We start from the raw sequence: 26,096 nt of genomic DNA, 5'->3' as shown, positions 1-26,096 counted from the left end.
CTTTGTATATTAACTGAAGAAATTAACTGGAAAAATGGAAAACCCAATATAGAATGAATGTATGAGAAAATGTTCAAATTTTAACAGTAGTTGTTTTGTGGCTATAGAAAAGCGACTTCATAGATAAAGCTTTTTGATGACAATTTTTCCTTTCATGACATATTTTTTGACATAAGAGAAATTTGAAAAGGCAATTAAATTATTCAATGGTAGCTAGTTTGTTAGTCTCTACTGAGTGATGCTGTTATTTTTTATTTTCATATTGATAGGAAAGAAATACATTAGACCTTGAGTTTTGGAGGGCAATATTAATTTATTTACTGTCTTTTGACACGGACTTACTATGTGGCTCAAAACAGTCTTTAGCTTTTGAGCCTCTGCCTTAGTGTGTTCATCACATCTGGCTTTGTATTTTTGTGACTTATTGTGCTTTTGTATCTTATTATGCTAAAATACAGGCAATTAACCATCTCCAAGCCTAGTTTATTAATGTGTAAAATGGGGGCAGAAACTTGATGTGCCTGGGTGGGTGGATACCCAAGGGGGCCCATCCTCTAGGAGGAGGAGGGAAGGGGAGATGGGGGAGTGACTCTCAGAGGGGAGAGCTGGAGGGGGAACAGCATTTGGAGTGTAAATAAATAAATAAACAAAGAAACAAATAAATAAATGAAAAAGATGGAGGGATACTGTGGCTACTATGTGACGACTGAACATAAAATAAGTTTTTAAACATTGAAGATGTTCAGTAATAATTCATCCTTTTCATAGTTACCCAATGTGTCCCAGGGTGAAGCTCTCCTCCATAGACTTTGATATTCATTTATTTTTCTTACACAAACTTGTATCTTCAATTTTAATGTAATTACAGTTAATGCTTAATTTTGATAAATCTTTTAAGGTTCACAAGCATTTCAGACTATACTATAAACCTTAAATCCTTTTACATAATTGTGTGGATTTCATTTTGGCTTTCTACCACTTGAATATCCAGGAATAAGGAGGTTGGCAAATATAGTATTAAGAACATTTTCACAAGAATCTGTCAGTTCTCTTTGAATTGCTTTACTTCACTGAGTACAGAAACCTTAAGTTTTCTCCTCAAGCACTTCTTTATCAGTTAGCTTTTGCTGTGGAACAAACACTCCAAAACTCAGTGGCTTAAAATATCAAACATTTACTCAGCTCATCATTGTGGTAGCAGCCCTTTTGGTGTGAACATGCCTCTGCATACCTGTCTGGGTTCACTGGTCTCTAGAATTGGCTGGGAAGGCTACGCTAGCTCGCACAAACTTTCACAGGTGTTTTACCTTCCAATAGGCAAAGCAAATTGTAATGATGGCCAATTGCAGGAGTGGAGAGCCAGACTCAGTCTTTTGATTGCAGAAACTATAGCAAAGAAAGGGGAAAGACTGGGGGGCATTTGTATAGTCTAATCCAAATGTATAGCTAGTTAGCGAGTATGCTACAATGAAAAATATGCACTGTTGACTGATGAGTCTAGACAAACTACGATATAGTTTTGTTATAAAACAAAATAAACTGACAGCTGAATGTGTTCCTAATTTTCTCTTGATCTCTTAATGTCTTTCAAAATGCATGACATTCAATCCAACGACCAAAGTGAAGTTTCTTTTTTATTTTTGCAAGATCTACCCACCACAGAGTTAGCTATCTCAGAAAAGTAGAATGACTTCTCAGTGACATTCTTAAAGAATGATGATAAAACCTGTCTTCTATGGACTGAATCTAGGACAACACTTTTGAAAAAGATGAGGGGGTGATGACAGTATACATAAGGACTTTAATGTTCCCAAATCAGTCACGAAAGGAAAGTTAAAAAAAAATACTCACAACAGTTTAAAAAGTCTGCCTCAGGCAACCTCAAAACGTTTGACATTTCATTTATTGGAAAAATGTAGCTTTTGTAATTAAAAAAGTTTTGACAACTGAAAGTGACTTTAAGACCTGGTAAAATCAGGTCAGCAAAGCTTGTGATCATCTCGACATTTTTTATAATGTTAACAATGAGGAATTGGAAGCTATGGATTTTTATTTTCACATGTAATAGGTGTTGTAGAGTGAAAAGGTGTACCCCAAGTGAAACATTTTTGGAATGTAATGATGCCTAGGCTTGCAAAAGCTTAAGGAATCCAAAATAAGTTTTATCCATGCCCTAGTTTTATAAGTCAACTATAAAAGAAATCAGCCCTATCACAGTAGCATTTTTAAAGAAACAATTCCTCTCTGATTTGGGAGCAATATAGTGAGTTCTGCCCATGGGATTCAGATAGCTACCTATAGAAGATGATCAAAGGATGACTATGCTACTGTGCTCCTTACTTCTTGGACTGGTCAAGTTTCATGCATCCATGTTATGTGAGTCCACCTCAGGGGATGCTGCAAGAGATGTATCATTGCTCATGACTCGTTTTTGAAAGCCCAATGCAGGGTTGGAGATTTAGCTCAGTGGTAGAACGCTTGCCTAGTAAGCACAAGGCCCTGGGTTCAGTCCTCAGCTCCGGGGGGCGGGGGGGGGGACACTAATTTTTCTTCTGTATCCTAAACTTCTCACTAATTGCTGGAAAATAGCCTTGGTTTATTTAAATGGATCTTCAGTTTTTGGCCTCTTTTACTAAAGATCTCTGTCTATTCTCTAATCAGCTTTCTGTATTCGTTTTTTTGTGGCCTGCGAGAGGGCATTTTTTTTGTTTTTTTGCTTCTTTGCATATGGTAAAAAGACAACAGATTCATCTTGGTGTTTTCAGAAATAAGACAAATCTTTGAATGATCGGTTTCACTTGCAAATATTTCTTACTTGTAAGAAAAGCAAGAGAACACAAATTTACATGTTAAAAAGAGCCTTAATGGGACAATTGGAGGCAGCTCCTGTAATCAGAGGACAACCCCAACAAGAAGATCTTAGGAAGAGACAATAACCAGAGAAACTTCAGGGTGTGGGGGCAGGGATTGAGGGTGTTTCCAAGATTCCCTTGGGTTGTACTGGTTCATTTGTATTACATTAGTCAAAAGGAAGGCAAGTGTTAACTGGTCATTGAGGAACATGCTCAGTGTGTAGTGTGTGTGTGTGTGTGTGTGTGTGTGTGTGTGTGTGTGTGTTTCCTGGAACTAATTACATGGCTGTGGAACACAAGGTTTTCTTTTCAATCCATGTGAACTGGGAACCGTTCTGTTATCAGCACGTGTGTACGTGTGGGCAGAGGCCAGAGAACCACTTTGGTTGTCATACCAAAAATTACCATTTATCTTCTGTTGTTGAGACAGAGGTCTGCCATCCGTCTGGAACTTACTGAATAGTCTATGTCCAGTGACACCCAGGAATCCCCAGTACTGAGATTATAAATACACAGCAATATGGCCATTTTTTGCGTGGGGTTTGAATATTGAACTCAGGTCTTCCTGCCTATAAGATAAGCAGCATACTGGGTGAGCTAACTCCCTAGTCTATAAAGACTTTCCAAGCAGCCTAGCTTTAAAAAAAATCACTGTATGCAATCATTAAACAAGTTAGTCTTTAAAATATAACCAAAAGACAGAAGAAAATGTAGGCAATAGAGACAACTTCCTATCGGACTTGGTATTTCAGGTATTTCACTCTAGCATAGCATTTCTGCATTGTACAGACTGTGCAGGCTGTATGTAGGAATTTACATATACATACGCATTACAGAACGACAACTGATTAAAAGTAAGAGGCCATGAATTTGAAAGAGAGCAAGGAGAGGAAGGCTTGGAGGGAGGAAAGGGAAGGGGAAAATGATGCACACTATATTATAATCTCAGAAAGTAGAAGAAATATTTTTTAAATGAAACATTTATTTTACAGTGACTGCAAATAGTTCCAATAGAGGGTCCTTTAATCATAAAGACATGAACTTTCTATCGCCTATATTAATCTCCCATGAAACTTCCTGGTTTTGTGAAAGCACTTTTCTTTAGTTTTCTTATGATAATGATGATGATGATGATAATGGTGATGATATGATGATGAATGTATATATGTATATAGATGCAGATTTCTGAAGGGTTTTTATTTGTATATGTCAATTGCACATCATAATGCTCTTCATTATGACATTTCACACATGTATAATTTTCAATCACACTCACCTCTCATCTTCTTATCCTACTTTTCCTACTGCAGAGGTTGCAGTGATAGACCTCTGTGGCCGTAGAGTACTGCTTTGGCTAGTGCTTAATTGCTTCCTTCCTTCCTTCCTTCCTTCCTTCCTTCCTTCCTTCCTTCCTTTCTTTTTCTTTCTTTTTTTGGATATTTTATTTATTTACATTTCAAATGTTCTCCCCTTTTTCATTTTCCCCTCCATAAAGCTCCCATCCCATCTACCATCCCTTTTGCCTCTAAGAGGGTGCCCCCTGTTCACCTACCTACCCCTGCATCATGCCTTTAGCATCCCCCTATGCTGGGGCATCAAGCCTCCACAGGACCAAAGGCCTCCCTTCCCACTGATGCCAGATAAGGCCAGCCTCTGATAAATATGTATCTGGAGCCATGGGCCCCTCCATGTATACTCTTTGGTTGGTGGTTTAGTCTCTGGGAGCTCTGGGTAGTCGGTTAGTTGATATTGTTGTTCTTCCTATGGGGTTGCAATCCCCTTTGGCTCCTTCAGTCCTTCCCCTAGCTCTTCCATTAGGGTGTCTTGCTCAGTCCGATGGTTGGCCGTGAGTATCTGCATCTGTATTAGTCAGGTGTTGGCAGAGTCTCTCAGAGGACAGCTATAGCAGGCTCCTGTCAGCAAACACTTCTTGGCATCAGCAATAGTATTGGGGTTTGGTGTCTGTATATGGGATGGATCCCAAGGTGGGGAGGCCTCTGGATGACTTTTCCTTCAGTCACTGCTCCATTTTTTGTCCCCGTGTTTCCTTTAGACAGGAACAGTTCTGGGTTAAACAATTTGAGATGGGTGGGTGGCTCCATCCCTCAACTGGGGGCCGTTCCTATCTACTGGAAATGGTCTCTACAGGCTCTGTCTCCACTTTGTTGGGTATTTCAGCTAATGTCATCCCTGTTGTGTACCTGTTCCTTCTCTGGCATCTGGGACTTTCTAGTGGCTACCCCCAGTTTCTCTCCCACACTGCTACACACCTCCATTAAATTTCCTGACCCTCCTTACTTCTCCCGTCTCTCCCACACCTGATCCTGTCCCCTCTGCGCCCTCCTCTCCCCATCTCAGGTCCCTCTCTCCCTCTACTTCCAGTGATTGCTTTGTTCCCTCTTCTAAGTAGGATTGAAGCATCAACACTTAGCTCCCAAGTGCTGCCTTGAGTCTTTTTTGAAGAAAGTTTTATATAAGTGAGTGAATGCATAAATAACATTTCTAGTTCCTTATTAAACCCTAGCACACTTGAGAACCCACAGAATCATAGGGAACATATTGACACACACAAAGGTACAAACAGCAGAAACCTATCTCTTGTGCTGGAGAGATTTAAAAACCACACACCCACAAACCATTGATTCTAGTGACATGTCACCTGACTAAATACCCCCATATCATTAATAGCTGGTAGATAAATTGGACACAGCTAGAGGAATCAGATGTAAGCTTCCTGAAGTGACAGGATTAAGTGGAGTTGAAAAGAGTAAACGGAGTTGGCCAAGCGAAGAAAGATCAAGAGTATTCCAGACATGAGACACAGCATGATTAAAGAACTGGGTGTGTGCAACAGACTCTGTTTTTTGGATTACTGGACTGCAAAGACCCAGGCAGGATGACTGGAAAGATAAGCAACTGCTAAATTACACTGGTGCTAGAGAGTAGGAATGCTTTGGAGTGAGGCTGATCGGTAGGGTGGGATGGAATCAGGAAGCTCCTGTTTGTAATGGCTTCTCTGGTGCTGTCTGCAGAGACTTCTGTACACTCTTGCACTTCGTGTTGGAGTTAAGTTAATCATATTCCCAGCCCACAGCAATCATTATCCCATTTGCTCAAAGGTCATCTGTTTTTTCTCTCTCTCTCTCCCTCTTGTTGGTTTTGGTCAAATCCCCCCCGCCTTTTCCTGCTTCTTCATTCTCATCCCACTGTATCTATGTATATCTGTTTTCTAAAAGAGTATATTTAAAAACATGCATTTTATATTTCCACTTTGGAGCAATGCTGTGAGGTGTATTCTACTTAGGGTGATTATCTGGGGGGACATCAAGTGTGTTCACTCTTTACTGGAGGTACTGAATTTGATTATGTGGACAGAAAATGATCTGATGTCTATCCCTGTATCCCTCCCTTTCTCCCTCTCCCTCATTCTGTGTGTCTGTGTGTGCACACGCACGTGTGCGCATGCACGCATGTAAAGGCCAGAGATGAAAGTGCGCTTCAATCAGTCTCCACCTTATTTTTTTGAAACAGGTCTTTCACTGAGCCTGGAGCTTATCAGTTTGGCTAGAATGACTAGCCAACAAGAGCCAGAGATCCTCCTGTCTCTCTATCCTCAGGCTCTATCCTCAGGTGTGGAATTACAGGCATGTGCTACGTCACCACCATGCCTGGCATTTTACGTGAGTGTTGGGGATCGAACTCAGGACTTCATGTTCATTCAGTGAGTACTGACTGGGCCATCACACCAGTTTGGTCTGGTTTTTTTTTTTTTTAAATATGTGCCTAGCACTTAAATTCATTTCCTGCTTAATGCAGTTACTAGAAAGGCATGAAGGGCATTTTAGCTGTTTTTTTTTTTTTTTCAGCTTTTCATCTCTGCCCCCAGGACAAGCCATAAAAACGATCAGACCATCTCCTTCTTTCAGAGGCAAGCACAGACATACTTACTGGGCTTGAGTGTTGTGTGTGGTCAATGCACCCCTGTGATCTGAGGAGCTCAAGCAGTTCCTGATCCAGGGCAGATCAGAGGTGGGAAGATAAATGTGCCCTTCAGCACAGCACCAGAAACTGCAGATAGTAATCCGCTACTAGATGTTGCTTACAATTGGCTTGAGCATGGCACACAAAGGTAAAATGACATACAAACAGTAAGCAAGCGTTAGTCCTACTGTTCAGAGCCTTGTTATTGATTTTTAAATTCTCAAAATGCCATGTCACTCAAAGAAAAAAAAATAAGCCCCATTTTCCCAAGGATCTAAAATAGTCACCTGTCTAATCTCTCTCCCTTGAGGCTGCCTGTGGAAACTCACCTATCTGCTTGAACAGGGGGAGACAGAGCTTGGGTGTGGAGTGGATTAAAGAGGGAGGAAACATATTTACTAACATTTCAGAGACGCCGTCTGCCTATGTATATTTATGGACAGATTATTGTAGATGAATGTCCTTCTAAAAGGAAGCATGTGTATGCTTCTCATTTACAGTGACTGAAGGTCATGCTGCCTCATATTTAACCAGGTACTCCAGGCCTGGGAAGAGTAATGCAACCAGCAGTTACCCAACCCTGTTCCAAAGGGAAAACATCAGTGCCCCCATCAGGGGAAAGCCGGAGATGCAATGAAGTAGTCAGAGCATCGTGGTTTAAATACTCTAACCATACACTTTCATGACTCTACCCATATTCACTGCGTCTTGGAATATGCCTGTCTTCTACTCTTTTCCTCCTAGTTTGCATACTTGAATCTATGCAATGCCAAGCTGAAATAATCATTTCTGTGAAAAGGCTAACTTGATTTCCCCTCATTGGAATATTTAATTAGCCTTTAAAAGATAATTTCTCTATGAGTAAGACGTGTCCCCCATTTTCTCATTTTTATTATATATACACGAGCATATATGTATATATAACAATTTATATATACATACATATGTCTATATAACATATATAACAATGTGTATGTGCATGGACACATATAAAACTATATTATTAAACAATAATCCCTTATCACTCCCTCTTTATAACTACTGGTAATTTCTATTATACTTGTCTTTCCATTAATTTGTCTATTCTATGAAGGACATGAAGTGGAATCATGTAATTTTTTTCCTCTTTTGGTCTGGCTCGTTTCATTTGGCATAACACTTTCAACGTTCACCTCTGCCGAAACATGTATCAGAAGTCCATTCTCTTTTAAGGCTAATATATATGATGTATGTATATACCATATTTATTTACCAATCTACCAAAGGATGGTTTGTTTCCTTCTTTGTCTATTGTGAAATTTTGCTTAGAACACCGGTGTTTGAGTGCCTACTTTAAGTGATTTTGGGTAATACTCTGAATAGGATTGCTAGATCTATGGTACTTTTGTTTTTGCCAGGAAACGCTTGTGAACCCTAAAAAGACTACTAAGGAGCCAAATCTGAAGCAATTGCATTACGGTCTCTTTATTCCAGCTAGAGCTTGGGCCATGCCACCGTCTCTGATGCAGGAGAGCAAGAGGGAGCTCCTAGCTACCTAGTTTTTTAGGCAAGCATTTATAGATGCAAGAAGAGGTTATCTAGCCTGGTGCACATCTAATAGGGGGGCATTATGACCTTTAACATAACTGGTTGGTGCTGAGAGACAAACCATAAACTTAACTTCTTTTTCTTCCTGATTGGTGGTTGTTAGGAAGTGAGGTGTCAGGGGAGGGCTTGTAACCTGGAGGGGGGGTGCAGATTTGTTGGGGAGTAACCTGGAAACTTGTGCTAAATGCAGATTTTGTTAGGGGGTAACATGGAAACTGGTGTTAGGCACAGGTATTAGTGTGTGTGGGGTGGCAGGAGTAGCCTGGAAACTGGTGCTAGGTACTGACCTGTTAGTTAACATACATCAGGTTCCTTAAGATGGAGGCTGAACCCAAAAGGCTTGGTCTCTCACTTTCATGGTTATGTCTCTCATTTCTTTTCTTAAAAAAATTTATTTATTTATTTATTTATTTATTTATTTATTTATTTATTTATTTATTTATTTATTTTTACACTCCAGATTCCTCTCCCGGTCCACCTCGACTCCCTGCAGTTCCACATACTGCCCCCCCACCCCCACCCCATCTCCACAAGGATGTCCCCACCCCACCCACCCCACCAGACCTCTAAACTTCCTGGGTCCCCAGTTAGGTGCATCTTCTCTCACTGAACCCAGATCCAGGAGTCCTCTGCTGTATATGTTTTATAGGCCTCATCTCAGCTGGTGTGTGCTGCCTGGTTGGTGATCCAGTGTCCAGGTTGATTGAGATTGCTTGTCCTCCTACAGGGGGGTTAATAGAGGACTGCTTGCCCTCCTCAGCTTCCTCCAGCTTTTCCCTAATTCAACCAGAATGGTCAGCAACTTCTGTTCATTGGTCAGGTGCACATATCTACATCTGACTCAGCTGCTTCTTGGGTCTTTTGGAGGGCAGTCATGGTAGGTCCCTTTTTGTGAATGTCCCATAGCTTCAGTAATGGTTTCAGGCCTTGGGACCTCCCCTTGAGCTGGATCCCACTTTGGGCCTGTCCCTGGACCTTCTTTTTCTCAGGCTCTTCTCCATTTCCATCCCTGCATTTCTTTCAGACAGGAAAAATTATGGGTCAGATTTTTGACTGTGAGATGGCAACCCTATCCCTCACTTGATGCCCTGTCTTTCTGCTGGAGATGGGTTCAATAAGTTCCCTCTTCCCAGTGTAGGACATTTCACTTAGGGTTCCCCTACTCTTTGAGTCCTGAGAGTCTCTCACTTCCCAGGTCTCTGGTACATTCTAGAGGGTCCTCCCCAGCAATTTCCTCCGAAGGTCACCTGTTTCCATTCTTTCTGCTGGCCCTCAGGGCTTCTGTCCCTTTCCCTTACCCAATACCAGATCATGCTCCCCTCTCCCATCCCCTTTCTCTTCCTGTCCCTCCCTCCCTCTCCCATTGTGGTTGCTTTCTTCTCCCTCCCAAGTGGGACTGCAGTGTCCTCAGCTTGTTGACCTTTTTGAGTTCTGTGGACTGTATCTTGAGTATTCTGTACTTTTTTGTGTGGCTAATATCCACTTATTAGTGAGAACATACCATGTCCTTTTGGGTCCGAGTAATCTCACTCTGGATGATATTTTCTAGTTCCATACATTTGCCTGCAAAACTCTGGATATCCTTGTAGTGGAGTAGTATTACATTGTGTAAATGAACCATATTTTCTGTATCCATTCTTCTGTTGTGGGACATCTCATTTTTATTTCAAAGAATAAACAAATAAGCAAATTGTCTAAACAATAACTTAAGAGTTACCTATTAAGAGATCCTAGTCAAATGCTACAACTGTATCTTCTAACAATTAAATCTAATCATCCTAATCTAACCTCTTCTACTGTAAGCAACACACCAACTCCAGGACGGGGTCTCTCAAAATATATGGTCTACTTTATTGTGTCTATAGCAGAACTACTTCAATTATTCATTTGTGTCATTTTTTCTGGTTTTTTGAATAGACTTACATTTGCAGCATAAGGTCCCTCCTGCTCTCAAATGTTGATGGTCTGTGCATATTCCTCTTCATGGGCATAGCACTTTCTATACAGGGAGGAGGATGCTTTCATCGTTTTTCTACCCCCTCATCTATGCTATATATTTTTTTGTCTACCCTTGAATTATTGAACAGCTAGCATTTGCAGTTCCTTATTTGCTTAGTGTTTAGCTTTGCTGTGGTTAAGACGGTGTAGAATTATTTTAGATCCTGTTGTTGGAATATGAACAGAACTGATACAAGCCACTTTTGGGGTCAAGGTATACAATATTCCATGTAATTACTATGTGTTTGTCTATCTATTAGCTGAATAGCACTAACAGGATCTTAAAGTTGCAAATAGAGGCTCTATACCACAAAGTTACAACTTGGAGGACAGTAAACCAGAATAAGTGCAGGAACAAAAATGCTCACAAAATACTTTGTGGGAGAAGCCATCAAGATGAGGTATTTTAATATCATTGTCCTTGTGGTTTGACAACTCTCTTGAATAAGGATCTTACCATTCTATTAACAGTTCTTCATTATTCCCACCACTGTGTCTCCATGCAGATGCTCATCCTTTGATTAGCTAGCATCTTGGGTTTCCTATCTTCCTTGCTTTCTTGGTCACTTGTCTTAGGAGAAGGCAGGTAACACCGCCCTAACTCTGCTGAAAGAGTATTAATCCTGTACTTGATAATCCATTTGGGACTGCAAGCCCCACTCTAAAAATCTTTCATGGCAGGCTTAGTAAACATGCATATTTACTGATGTATGTTTACAGTAGCTTGTCCAATAGCTTGTCATACCATCCATAGGTATTGAATAAATGTACATTAAGTTGATTTTATGTTGCCTAGTTATTCCTTATTTTACACTGATTCGGGTGCATAACTCCTGTTTTTAGTCACTATTAGGTCAAAAGTCATCAGCAACTTGGGAGTGGTCATTCTGAATTACTATTCATTCTGTATCTTCAGTAGTACCTAGCATACACTGCCTTGCAGGCTGAAGCACTCAGTGGATGGTGAATTTAAAGAGGAAGACAGCAGGAGGTAGACCAAAAGGGTCCATGTCTTCCAGCTTGCCATTTTATATTCATGACATACAGAGAGGTTGATACAATATTAACCTTTGCATTATGAGGGAAAACACTTCCCAAACTCTTGCCTAGAAACCACCGTGAATCGTTCCATCAAATTAGTGAGGCATAGTTGTGTACACAGCTATTGAGTGTATAGTTTAGTGACTTTTGGAAAATAGAGACAAAATCTTTAGAACCATAATATTAAACAGTACCTTCACATCCAGAAAACTTTTATGTTCCTTCAAGCATGCCAATATCTCTTTTATCACTTACATTCCTGTGGTCCAGACACATATTGATTGTATTTTTTCTTTTTCTTTTTTTTTTTTTTTTTTTTTTGGTTCTTTTTTCCGGAGCTGGGACCGAACCCAGTATTTTTTCTTTTTTTATTGGATATTTTCTTTATTTACATTTTAAATGTTATCCCATTTTCCTGATTTCGCCTCCGAAACCCCCTATCCCAACCCCTCTCCCCCTGCTTCTATGCGGGTGCTCCCTTACCTACCCACCTACTCCCTACCACCTCCCGGCCCTGACATACCCCTACACTGGGGCATCGAGCCTTGGCAGGACTAAGGGCTTCTCCTCCTATTGGTGCCTACCCAACAAGACTATCCTTTGCTACATATGCAGCTGGAGCCATAGGTCTGTACATGATATACTCTTTGGGTAGTGGTTTAGTCCCCGGGAACTCTGGTTGGCTGGTATTGTTGTTCTTATGGGGTTGCAAACCCCTTCAGCTCCTTCAATCCTTTCTCTAAGTCCTCCATTGGGGACCTCAGTTCAATGGTTGGCTGTGAGCATTCATCTCTGTATTTGTCATGATCTGGCAGAGCCTCTCAGGAGACAGCTATATCAGACTCCTGTCAGCAAGCACTTCTTGGCATCAGCAATAGTGTCTGGGTTTGGTGGCTGTATGTGGGATGGATCCCCAGGTGGGCAGTCTCTAAAAGGCCTTTCCTTCAGTGTCTGCTCCACACTTTGTCCCTGTATTTCCTCCTGTGAGTACTTTGTTCCTCCTTCTAAGAAGGACTGAAGCAGCCACACTTTGCTCTTCCTTCTTCTTGAGCTTCATGTCTGTGAATTGTATATTGGGTATTCTGAGCTTTTATCACTGAAGACTTTTTGTGTATTTGAAAAGTTTACACAGATAAAACCCACACAACATGTGCTGCTTTCATCTACTGTCTTTCATTCAACTGTATGCTGATGAGATTTACCCAATTAGTCCACATACCAGCACTTCCCTTCTTTCTATTGCTGAGTAGCTCTCCATTGTACATACATCTCCATGGTGGATATTCACATTGTTTCTAGATTTCTAATAAAGGGATGTTATGAATAGGGCTATGGATAAACTTCTATTAAACCCCAAACAAATCTCCCTGTAGACATATGTCTCTATTTCTTTTCAATAAATACTTTTCCATCTCTCCTCCCCTGCTTCTATGAGAGTGCTCCCTCACCCACCCATCCACTCCTGACTCATCACCCTAGCATTTCACTATGCTGGGGCATTGAGTCTTCACAGGACCAAGGGTCTCCCCTCCCACTGGCAGTCCTCTGCTACATATGTGGCTGGAGTCATGGGTCGCTCCATATGTACTTTTTAGATTTAGTTCCTGGAAGTTCTGGGAGGGGTTCTTGGTTGGTTGATATTGTTGCTTCTTCCTATGTAGTCGGCAATCACCAAAAGCTCCTTCAGACCTTCACCTAACTCTCCATAGGCATTTTCTAATTTTATAAGAAACTCTAGTACTCATAAATGAACAACACTTGTAGTTTCCTGCATGAACCTGTACAAGATCAACCAAGCCAACATTCTGGTATGGAGCATGAAGGGATTTTTGAGTTCCCACCCCTAAATGAAGATATGTGGACAGCTGCTGTCTGCTGGGGGAAAGAGAGATGTTTTTTTCTTGAAGTAGGTTAACCATGGTCCAGTAGATGGCTTCATACCCAGAAGTATATGAGGACAACTTGTGTGTGTGTTGAAGTTGGTGTGGAGGGAGAGAGGTGGAAATTTGCCTTTAGGAGGAATCAGAAGACACTATAACCAAAATAAATTGTATAAAGTTGACAATTAATAAACTATTATGAAAAAAATCCTATAACCTTAGCTTAAATTGGATGAGCCATTTTTTCAACTCCCAGCAGCAGTGTGGGAGGCCTAACTCTTCCACCCACTTGTCAACTGATAGTAATAGGAGAGAAACTAAAGTTGGTCTGGAGAGGAAGAGAAGAGCATGAGGGGAGATGTAGCAGAGATGTGGAATGGAGGGGAAAGGAAAGGGGGGAATGGAGAAGGTGGAAGGGGTAGAGGAGGGGAAGAGACTGAAGAGGAGGAGAAGGAAAGGGGCAGAGAATGGAAGGAAAAACACAAAGTACTCTCCTTAAGAAATTCAATGATAAATACAGATTATTTTATTACTTTATTTTTGAGAAAGCAATTTACTATCCATCTATTCCAGGTTGGCCTAGAACTCACAATGTCACCCAGGCTCATCTCAAACTTGCAGTCTTACTTTATCAACTTTCCGAGTGCTGAGATTATAGGCATACACCAGCACATGCCACAATCTGCTCTGATATTTCACCAACTAGAAGGCATTGCCTTTCTGGGGATGACTATAAAGCAGTATCCGTCCTATTGTCGAAAGTCTGTTATGAGCATGTACTTTAGGGAGCTGATAGATTTCAAATATAATTGGTATGGGAAAAGACCATTCTGAAAGGATTCTTTTTATCCTAGGACCTGGCAATAATTTTGAAGTTCCTATTCCTGCTGGTATTTTCAGAAAAAGTGGTTTTTTTCTTTTGTTAAAGCATAAGAATGAAGGATTTCCTCATAGTAGGCATATCAACATAATGATTATAAGGGAGAAATAGCAATAACTATGACAGATAGCATGGAGAAAGAAAGAAGAGCAGGACATGTATTCATAATGTCACTTCTGCCCCGACAGGTTCAAAGCTGATTTTGTTCAACATCGAAATATAACGAATACTTTTTTGACATATGATTTCCAGACGTAGTCTTGCTAGGTAAAGTCATGGTACTTCTGGCCATGATGAATTTGAATATAGAAAATAAAATGATTTTTTTTGTGAAGACAAACACAAGGTGTTGAAAATCTATCAGAAGTGACTGTTATAGGTTCTTGTCTAGTTTCCAAGTTATTCTCTTTGCTGATACAATCCCAGATACAGAATCTGAGATTGTTTAAGAAATAACTCATCAGCTTTAAACCTAGAGGAAAGTAAATGAGCTGGGTTCTTAGCCTTGCTGTGCGTTCAGCACATAGGGTCACAGGAGGGAAGTTGGTAGTGTAGTAGAGGCAGCTTATAATAACTCACATTTAAGCAAACATCCATGTAACTTACCATTAATCAACTTTCCTCAAATACTCTCACAGCCATTGCCAAGGTAAATGGGGTAGATGTTGACCATCCTTTTCTAATTAGGCCCCTCCTTCTGTCTATTTATGATCTCCTTTTCCCAAGCATTATGTCCTTAGCAATTGAACTTGAGGAGTCTTGTGTGTGTCATACATGCAGAAAATATGATCTCTTACACATTCGTTAATTTATCCAGTATTTATTGATGTTCTGACGTTGTTTACCATATGCTAGGTCATGGTGCTAAGGACACAGTGGTGAACAAAGCAGAACAAAAGGAAACAAAATTCTGTCTTCATACCAGCAGGGGGAGACAGACACTAAAAGAAGAAACGTCAATTCTAGGAAAGTGTTAGAAACGGATGGATATGGAGAAGGAAAGTAAAATAATGCAATTGAACAGTGTTGGGGTCAGGGAATGGAATGCAATGGGATGATGGTGATGATGATGATGATGATCTGTTATATGTATTAGGATGAAGTATTAGTTGAAGCCAGGATACACCAGACTGGCAAAGTTAGGATTTACCTAACTACTCCTAACCTTGTCACTACCCTGACAACTGAAGCTGTCAAAAGGTCTCAAGAGAAACCATTTTGTACTAAATTGAAATTTGACAAGAATGAAATTCTATGCGGGTTGTGACAACAGCATGGTTCTCAGAACAGGGAGTAAGGTACCAGCACCGTTGTCTCCTTTTAATGGTTATGTAAATGCATCCTTATGCTTACGCTGAGTGATGGCCTGTTCCTACCCCTTTCTTGTAAATTGCATACCATTGCTAGTGCCCAGAAGTATTTTTCCTAATGGAGTTTTATTCCTGGCCTAGTCTTTTTCTATGTGTTATGATTTCTGAACAAGACTAATAAATATATTTGCCTCCTTTCCCAGACTTCGTTGTGCTAATACTTCAAGTGCATCGGTGCTTTCATCTTTAAAATGTCGTGGAAAAGGGAGAATTTGGTACTCATAGGACACATGTAAATGTCAGGTTCAGAGGACACACAGAAGTGCCACAAATTACTGTTTACTCGCTAGAAAACACAAACTTTAACCTTCTCATTCTAGATAGATATAAGATGTTTTTACCAATTCTTAAATTGTCATTCCTTTTAATTTAGTACTTTAAGAGAAGGCTCTCATCAGCATGCTGTTTTCAATCGCTGTATCCTTCTCTTTTGAGACACAGTCTTATTATGTAGCCTAATCTATCCATGAACTTGAATTTCTGCCTCAGCGTCCCAAATAAGCATTTGATTCATTCACTGATGTAACTTCTAACAATAAAGATCTTATCTTTTTTGTTGCTTGTTTTTAGCCTGGGTCTCTCTGTCCTAGGCTGAATTTGAACACATGATCCTCTTGCTTATATGGAGTACCTGGATTACAGATGTCCTGAAAGTCATCTTCCTTCCTTCCTTTCTCTTTTTCTTCCTTCCCTTTTGCCTTTTTTCCTTTCTTCCTTCCTTTCTTTTTGTCTATGTCACAAACATTTTTTTAGTTTCAAAAAACATAATTTTAATTATTGATTTTAAAGACATATTTTGATTTTGAAAGTCATTAGTGTGTTAGTGAGTTTATCTGCTTTATTTATAAGAATTGTGTTGGTCACCGCCTTGGTTATGTAAATATTCTTTCAAATTGTTTTTGCAGGTTCTCACTAGATAACAAAACTGATTTAAAATTCACTATGAAGACCTAGTTTGCTTTGAACTTGATCCTTCTGTTTCAGATTCTAAAGTCTGCGATTACAAACATGCACCACCGTGCTTTGCTTAAACACGCATACATTGTGTGTGTGTGTTTACATACATAAGAAATTTACATAATACATATACAAGAAATTTAGTTAATAGTATTATAGTAATATCAGGGTTTAATTTTTTTTTAGTGGTTGATGTCATACTATTTTCCTTTCCTTCAAATCCTCACCTAATAGTTCAGGACTGGAAATACTCATTTAATCATGTATTCTTGTCCACAAATGTAAAATACTGAAGCCATCACGAACTAATTGCTTGCAAGAATTATATAAAGTCACCATTTGGGGGTCAAATCTCACATGAAATCTCACATGACTTTTTCTACTATGAATGTCTTACAATAGCAAAACTTCCCTTTATGGAAGGGTGATGTAAAATAAAACAATCACCGAAAAACCAAGTTCAGTTCCTGAAGAATTCACCTGTGTATATCCTTGACATAGGCATGAGATGAAGTCGGTGGGTGGGCTTAACAAACACTTCCATTCCTTAAAGCAAATGTGTTACACATTGGGTTTAAAAGCCTTCCCAATTCTTTCCCTGTGGACTTTGGGGTCCACTTCAAACAGCTGAGCTGGCTCACAGAGCAGAGCTTTCATTGCAGCATCCTTCCTGCTCTATCTTTTCCCTGCTGGCCTCATTATTGAAAATGTGCTACTGTCACATATAAATGATGTTGCTCACTGAGTAAGCTCAATAGCATTTTCTTTTCACTCTGTTTTTCTTCCAAATATAACAATAAGCCATTTTGCTTTGGTGGAAAAAAAAGATCACAAGCCTCTGTCACTACTCCCAGGCTTGCAGTGTGACATGAATGGCAGCCCAAGTGACTGATCTATAACCTTTTGGCACTCAGGCAATTAAATTGTCCATAAGCTTTGCTGTGCAGGCAAAGCAAATAGAAATATACAGGGATTTAATTCTGAGTTAGCAAAACTGTCTTTTCATGATGTTTCATGGAATAAAAAATTTTCTTTAGGAAAAATTCTATAGAGGACAGTGAAAATTATTTATGTTTTTCTATTTGATCACAGTGAAAGATAAGCTTACATCGTTTGTTTGTCTTTGCCCATGCCTGCAATTTTCCCACATTCAACCCTTAGCATTTGCTTCTATTGTCTTTCAACATAGTTAGAAGCAGGAGTTAGGAAATTTAAATTTCTTGGTCTGGGAGTACAGCTCAGTAGTAGAGTGCTTGCTTAGCACTCATGAGACACTATATTTGATCTCCAGCACCGGAAAAACAAAATAGAAAAAGCCAGAAAACAAGTTTCTGATGCTCAAAGAAAAATGAAAGTCAAAAATAACCCTTGCAAAGGAAAGTTGCAATATTTTCATTCCCACAATGCTGGGAGTTGTCAATGATTTTATTTTCCCTAATGAGGCAATAACTCAAGAGCTGGTCCTCTTCTGTCAGAAGACAAATATTATGAAACAGAACTGTCATTTGTCTCAGAGCTACGCTTTGTGCAGAGGCGTATGTGTATGTGCTTGTAAGAAAAAGGGTATTTTCTCAGCCAGGAGAGAATGAGCTGTAATAGACTTATTACTAAGTGGTTTATCACAAAATCTCAGCACTGAAAAAGAACATTAAAGGTCATATGGTTCATTCTCCTGTCTACAAATTTACTCATTCAAAGCAGAAGGTTCAAGTTAACGGATTTTAGAAGCTACGAAACACTGTCATTTCCTAGTAAGACTTTTCTTCCAAAAATGTTCTGTGACACACATATTTTTCAAATTGGTTGTCTTTAGAATTTCCTGACATTGAGAAAAATGCATCCTGGACTGGGTTATAATGTTCTTAGGAAAATGATGCAGTGTCTCCTCTGACCCCCCCCCCCCCAAATCCAGAAGTACGGCTGCTCACTTTACTGTTTGGTTTTGCTGCCTTTTATTGGCTGTAGAAGATAGCACTGCCTCAACTGTCCTACAGTTGATTGTGACATTAATGGCCCTAAATGCACCACCACTACTCTGCCCATCCCCTTGTGTATTTCCCACAACCATACTTTATAGACAGTAGAAAGGTTATGTGACTTTCTCTGGCCAATGGGGCATTAGAGAATATAATATGAGCTGTGTATTGAGGACTGCCTTCAACTGTTTTCCTTTTTGCATATATATGTCTGTTTGGTTGTGTGTGTATGTGTATATATGTGTGTGTCTGTGGGTGTGTGTATTTGCATGTGAGTGTTGGATTGCTTGCTTGTGGCACACGTGTGTAGGTGCAGGTACACAAATTTTCACATGTATGTGGGAGCCCAAGGTTGACATTGAGTGTCTTCTCCCATTTGCTCTCCACTTTCTATTTTGAGGCCAAGAGTTTCACTTGAATCCACAACTTGTCTATGTGGCTATTCTGTATAGGTCATTTGCTATAGAGATGATCTGTGTCTGTTTCCTAAGTGTTAGAATCAGAGGCCATCATACACCCTTTGTATCTTGCATGAATGCTAGAAGCTAGAGTCTTCACTCTTGTATGGAGCTGCTCGGTTCTTGTATGGAGCAAGGACACCTGCTCGGTTGTTGTTTTCCTGGTTTTATTTTCTTCCTGACAACACTCATAAGATCCTTTTGCAAGGTATGTATGACACACCAACACCAATCAAAACACAATGTTTGTGATGCTATCTCTGAACATTCAATTTCAGTTGAGCCACCAGATGACTGAAATTGCATTAAGTAACACCAGGAAGAGAAACCCATATTTCAATCCTCTGTTATTCTCTTTTAATCCCACTCCCCTAGATAAAGTTTAAGCTTGGCCACAGACAATGTTCATTTTATTATACCTTCATATTAAATAAGCTAACACTTGCAGGCAAAAAACCACAGCAACCTATTATGAAACATTCTAATAGGCAGGCCTTCAGCACTACTGACTAATTCTGTTACATTTCTCTTGAAATAAATAAACCTAAACAAACATTGTATACCTTTATATTTTCTTAACTTTTCTTATATGAAGACCTTCCCCTTTCCAGCAACATTGCTTGAAATGGAAATATTAGGTGGGGTGAGTTTTCAGAAACTTTAAGAATATAAACTTGAGCAAATAGTGGGAAGCATTTGTGATCAAGAGAGAGAGCATTTCCATCATCTCAGAATGTTCCTTCCTGAGTCTTTGTAAATATGTTTTCATTTCTTTTGAGCAAATAGTTGCAATAGAGTAGCTGAACCGAAGGATAATAGTATTTGCTTAGAACTTACCACAGATATAAGATGTAGTAAATTTGCCAATGCCACAGCAGACAGTGTCAGAGTGTTCCTCTGACAATACACAATGGCTTTTTGCTTGCTATTTCACATCTGTGCCACCCTCCATTGGGATATACCCACAATTTCCCAACAAGGTCTGAATCTCATCTCTTGTGATATGCTCACTTCCAAGTTTCCTTCTGTGACTTTCCTCTTCGGCCCTAGAGATAGTGGCTGTTTCCCCAATTTGTTATTCTTTCAGAAATATTTCACTTCTTTAGTGGATAATTCAGTTATGACAATTATTCATGTTAAATTTTCCCTACCCAGATTACTGATATGACTACTGTGTTTTACCTCTATCTAATTCTCAAACCTCCCTTTTCTATTGTGCCACAGATGATACTCTAAACCCCAAGCAAAACAAGTAACAGAATAACAGCAAAAGGAAACCAAACTGCCATGTTTTGTTTGAAATATTGCAACAGTATCATATCAGATTTCTTTATTTTTCCACTTGCTATATTCTCAGACATCTGCAATTCATCTCTATTTGAAGACAAAGCAAGCTCCAAATATAAATAAATTTATATTATTATGTTTAAATCCTCAATAGGGACTTCTAGCTTTGGTTTAAAGAAGCACAGCACTCATTTTTCTCTTTTCTCTTCCAGTACACCCAACCTTGGCTACAGCTTTGAGACAAACTCTGGGAATCCCTTCCACTATTTCAGTTATGGGCTGGCTTGCTCTGAAGTAGAAATTGACTGCTTAACAAACAGGGGATCATAAGAATCCCCGTACAGATATCGTCATGGATGTTGGTTCCAGCTTGAATCCTGCCATTGATATTGGACAAGTAGAAGGGGCATTTGTTCAGGACCTTGGTCTCTTCACTATGGAGGAGCTGCACTACTCCCCTGAAGGGAACCTGCACACTCATGGCCCCAGTACCTACAAGATCCCTGCGTTTGGCAGCATCCCCATTGAGTTCAGAGTATCACTACTCCGGGACTGTTGGGAGCCTCCTCTTTTCATGGCTTCTTCTATCTACTTTGCCATCAAAACACCATTCACACAGCTCGAGCTCAGCACGGAGATAATAATACAAAACAACTTTTCCAGCTAGACATCCCTACCACTCCGGAAAAGATTCGAAACACTTGTGTGGACCAGTTCACCACCCCGTGTGTCACTGGAATACCAGAAAACTATAAATCCTGGTCTGTGAGGACCTGAAGAGAAGTGTTCAGCAGTGTTTTGTACTACAGCGAGGATTCCTTGTAGCCACAAGCACAGCCTGTAGTATCCAGATTTCCACATGCCGCATGGGACTCAGCACGATGGCATTTTCTAGAAAATGGACAATATTGGTCCAAATAAGAGTTGCAAACAAACCAATAAGCAAATGGGGAGCTGTTGGCCTAAGTAGCAAAGAAGGAGCTTGGGTAATTTGAGTCTATTTTGATCATGTGTTTGAAATGAGTTTAGGAAGTATTTGTGTTAAGTCCCTACTCATCGAATGGCCTATATAACCAGGATTCTCACACACCTCCTGAAGCTTAAGCCACAGTTTCTCTAGATCTGCATGCCATATTCAGAAAGCTTGTATCTCTCAAGCCACTAAGCGCCATGTTGTAACCTCAGAGCCACACTCACAGTTTTCAGTGTAACAGCAGAGGGAGATTAAAACCTCCACCTACATGTCATGGAAGACAATAAAAATGAAGTGAAATTGAAAAAAAAAGATGCACAGCACTGTAGGGTCTAATCTGTCCAATTTTATAAGGCAAACTTAACTGCAAATTATTAATTTATGTTGAACCTTTAGAAAAACTGAGGTACTATGGCAACCATATAACTGAAAATTTTAGAATACTCAGGGTCATTTGGAGAGTCATAAGACATGAACATATGCTAATTTGAGGCAGATCCTGCCTATATCTATATGGGAAGAACAGAAAAGAAAAAAAATAAAAGTTTCATTTTAGGGCTGCACCTGGGGGAGATAACAAATCAAAGGAGCATCCCTGGCCTCTAAAAGGAAGGCAATCATACTCATTAGACCAAATCTACAGCGGCAATAACATTTTCTAAAGCCTTGCTCCAAGACTCAGAGATAAAATACCTTTCTAAGAATGTGGCTGAACACATCATCAGATAATGCTACTATTCCCTGGTCTTTACCACAGTGTGATACGTATCACATTAAAACAATAGAATAGAGCTGGAGAGATGCAAGAGATATAGTCTCTCTGTGGTAAAATGAAAACAGGCAACATTCAGAAATTAACCCTAAGCAAACAACCCATACTCTAAAGAGTAGATATTGACACAACAATTGAAAATCTGTGGCTGGCAAAGGGTAACTGTAGGAACAGCAAGTACAAGTACAACAACAACAAGAAGAACAACAACATCCTCACACCATGACAAGATTAACACAGACTTATGCTAACAGCTTAGAACAAAATTCATGCTCATTTCCAAATGTAAAAATATATACCTTGGTAGTTATTGCTCTTATACATGTGACTAGATGCCAGCCTAGAAAGGAAGCCTGACATGATATCAAAATTGGCATAAATAAATACCCTCTCAAGACACAAAACCATCACCGGTACCAGATTCAGATGTGGTTCACATGATAAAAAAAGAAATGTAAAGTTTTTATAATTATATGTAATGAAAACAGAAAACATTCCCAAAGAAAGATACTAATAAAGAGAAATAATAAAAATAATAAAATGGAAATGTTAAGAAAACAAAAACCACAGAAGAAATAAGCACAGTTTTTGTCAATAACCTTGACTGGGATGTTAAACTGGAGTAATAGAGGAAAACAGAGAATATAGTAGATCAAATACTTGTAGAAATCACTTATACCACAAGTAGTGGCACATACGTATTTGTACTTGTAACATTTGGAATGCCAAGTCAAAAGATAGTGAGTTCATGTTGTGCATTTAAGTTGTGAATTTAAGGCAAATTTGGGCTACGTATGACTACCAGGCCAGCCTGGAGTACAAAGCCATCTCCTGCATCTTAAGTCACTTTCCAAAAGGAAAGAAACAACCCTCTATAAGTTTCAAAGACTACTGATTGTTAGAATATAATAGATTCAAGAAGCTTATAAAATACCAGAACAGGATGAACAATACAAGAGACCGGCATGTATAGTAGTCTGATGTTTTAAAATAGTCAACTGCTTCCTCTAAATAATATGATCTCACTTCACATTAGGGGAAAATAGCACATTTACTAACCCCAAATGTCTTTCCAAAAAGAATTATCAAATGAAAATCTGCTATTATTTACACATCGAAGCTTTATTCATGCATAAAAAAGAATGGATAGGGCTGCTGGTGGTCATCAAAAGAAATAAGTCAGTCTCGGTTTCTTTCTTCACAGTCAGAGTTTCTTCATTTATAGAATGTAAATTAAAACACGCAGAGACTGGCAGAGCCTCTCAGGGGACATCCATATCAGGCTCCTGTCAGCAAGCACTTCTTGGCATCAGCAATAGTGACTGGGGTTGGTGGCTGCATATGGGATGGATCCCCAGGTAAGGCAGTCTCTGGATGACCCAGTCTGTACCTTCCTTCAGTCCATGCTCCACACTTTGTCCCTGTATCTTAGCCGTTCTGACTGGTGTGAGGTGGAATCTCAGGGTTGTTTTCATTTGCATTCCCCTGATGACTAAGGATGTTGAACATTTCTTTAGGTGCTTCTCAGCCACTCGATATTTCTCAGTTGAGAATTTTTGTTTAGTTCTGTACCCCATTTTTAATAGGGTTATTTGGTTCTCTGGAGTCTTAACTTCTTGAGTTATTTGTATATATCAGATATTAGCCCTCTATCAGATGTGGGATTGGTACAGAGCCTTACTGATACAGATTAAGATGCTTACAGCTAACCATCAGACTGAGTACAGGGACCCCAATGGAGGAGATAGAGAAAGGACTGAAGGAGCTGAAGGGGTTTGCAACCCCATAGGAAGAGCAACAATATCAACCAACCAGACTCCCCAGAGCTCCCAGGGACTAAACCACCAACCAAAAAGTACAGATGGGTGGACAGTCCCATGGCTCCAGCTGCATGTGTTGCAGAGGATGGCACTGTCTGGCGTCAATAGGAGGAAAATCCCTTGGTCCTATGGCTGCTTGTTTCCCCAAGGTATGGGAATGCCAGGATGTTGAGGTGGGAGTGGATGGGTGGGATGGGGAGCATCCTCATAGAAGCAGGAAAGGGGATAAGATTTAAAATGTGAATACATAAAATATCCAATAAAATTATATCAAAAAAGAAGTCTATGGTATACATGTATAATATTTTTGTATTAAACCATTTGATTGTATACTAGATTGTATACTGTTAAAACAAACCTTTACCAATTGTTGCCTTTATTTTAATACACGTCTATTCATTCTGGTGTGTGTTGTTTATTTGTTTCTTTGAGATAAAGTCTCACTGTGAAGCTAGTGGTCTTCAGCTTGGCATCATCTCTGCTCAGTGTCCCAAGTGCTGGAGTTATAGGTGTTCATCACTTCCTACTGATTCACAAAGTCTTGATATGCCAGGAAGTAAAGTTTAACTCTTTCTCACTCCTCTTTTGTGTGGCATAGTCTTAGCCACTTGTTTCTATTGAACAGAATGTTGAAAGGGGGCTGTAATATCGCAGAAGAGCACCTCAGCAGGTAGTACTTTAACCAAGCGGACAAGGCTAATATCGCCTGAACTAAGCCATTGATGCCATGTGCCCTGATATAAGGCAATGAAAAGGGCACTTTACTTTGGTGTCACTGTACTCAGAAATTCACAATTTCAATTAAATCACGAGACAGCTTTAGACAAAGCTGTCTTGAGGGGCTGTGCATGGAAGAACTGACCAGTGCTCTTCCAAAGCATCAAAGCTAGGGCTGGGAATGTGGTTCAGTAGTAGAAAACTTTCTTAGTATGCTCAAGACCCTGGGTTTAATGCTAGGCACTGAAAAGCATCATTAATCTTACAAAACAAATACTAAGGATCTAACTCCACATGAAAGAGAGTAAATCATCATGATAACTGAACACAGTATCTATCCTGGATTGCAACTGGACATAGAGAGTTATATCATGTGGTACTTAGAATGAGAAATGTCATCCATAGACTCAGATATTTGAATTAGTGGTTCCCAGTTGGTATTGTTGATTAGGAAGGGATAGGAGATGCTGCCTGGTTGGGGAAGTATGTTACCAGGGGTGAGTCTTCCAAGTAAATAGCCTCAGCCAGTCACGAGCTGACTCTCTGTTTTATGCTTGCTGTAAAAATGTGATCTGTCAGCTCTTGCTCCTGCTGCCATTTCTAACAACATGGTTGTCTGCTGCTATGCTACTTCACCATGGAAGGCTATTATCTATCCGAAAGCTGGAATTGTGAGCCCAAATAAACATTTTTCTTTCATAAGTTGTTTTTGGCCAGTGTTTTTTCCCACAGCAACAGAAAACAACTAAGATACATTAGTTCCAATATAGATGAAACTAAAATAAATCTTGTGTATACTGGTGCATGAATGCTAACTTCCTAGTTTGGATAATTTTGCAGTAGTTAAGTAGAATGTTAGCATCATAGGAATCTGTAGAAAAAATACACAGTAATTCTCTGTACCACCTTTGCAACTATTTTAAAAGCATTTAAAAAGTTTCTTTATATTTGAGAATTTCACACATATATGCAGTGAAATATGATCACAACTACTCTATGTTTTCTTTCATAGTCCTCTTCTTTCAACTTCATGTAATTTATTTTTTGTTAACATAGTAAGTCTAGTTAGTGCTGCCCATATAAGCATGGATGTGGGGCCGTCTACAGAAGCATGATAAACCTATTCATCCTCTAAAACAATGGTTCTCTCTCTTTCTCTCAGCAACTATCCACTGCGAATAATTCTTCAATAAAGGGTGGAGCCTGAATAGCATCCCATCTTTAATTTTGAAAGTCTTGGTGTCATATGGGTCTTGTGAGATGCACATCTGAATTTAAGGTTGTGAGAGCCATGTCATTTCCAGAAGACAACCTTCATAGCACTGCCCTGCCTCTTTTGGTTCTTTCATTTTTTTTTTTCTGCCTTTTTTTCTATACTGTTCCCTAAGTCTTGGTGGTGGAGTCAATATAGATAATACATTTAGGGCTGAGTCTCTTATTCTTAGTACTGTGACCAGTTGTGTATGCATCTTTCTGTTGACTGATGCCTACTGAAAAAAGAAGCCCCTTTAACCAAGGTTGAGAGAAGCCGACGTCTAGGAGTATAA

At 39.6% G+C, this 26,096-nt stretch overlaps 1 long non-coding RNA gene across 1 annotated transcript in view; it reads left to right on the top strand.

Annotated features, from left to right (window-relative positions):
- Xdh-ps1 (xanthine dehydrogenase, pseudogene 1) overlaps positions 1-25,223 on the top strand; it is a 100,572-nt gene extending 75,349 nt beyond the window's left edge. The window contains exon 4 of the long non-coding RNA XR_010061419.1: positions 20,480-25,223. This is a non-coding gene — a long non-coding RNA (xanthine dehydrogenase, pseudogene 1). The remainder of the gene's footprint in view (positions 1-20,479) is intronic.
- Positions 25,224-26,096: the final 873 nt, after the last annotated feature.

The sequence above is a fragment of the Rattus norvegicus genome, chromosome X (genome assembly GCF_036323735.1).
Source record: "Rattus norvegicus strain BN/NHsdMcwi chromosome X, GRCr8, whole genome shotgun sequence".
Lineage (NCBI taxonomy): Eukaryota > Metazoa > Chordata > Mammalia > Rodentia > Muridae > Rattus > Rattus norvegicus.
Note: the sequence above shows the minus strand (reverse complement) of the source record. Positions and strands in the feature narration are given on the sequence as shown.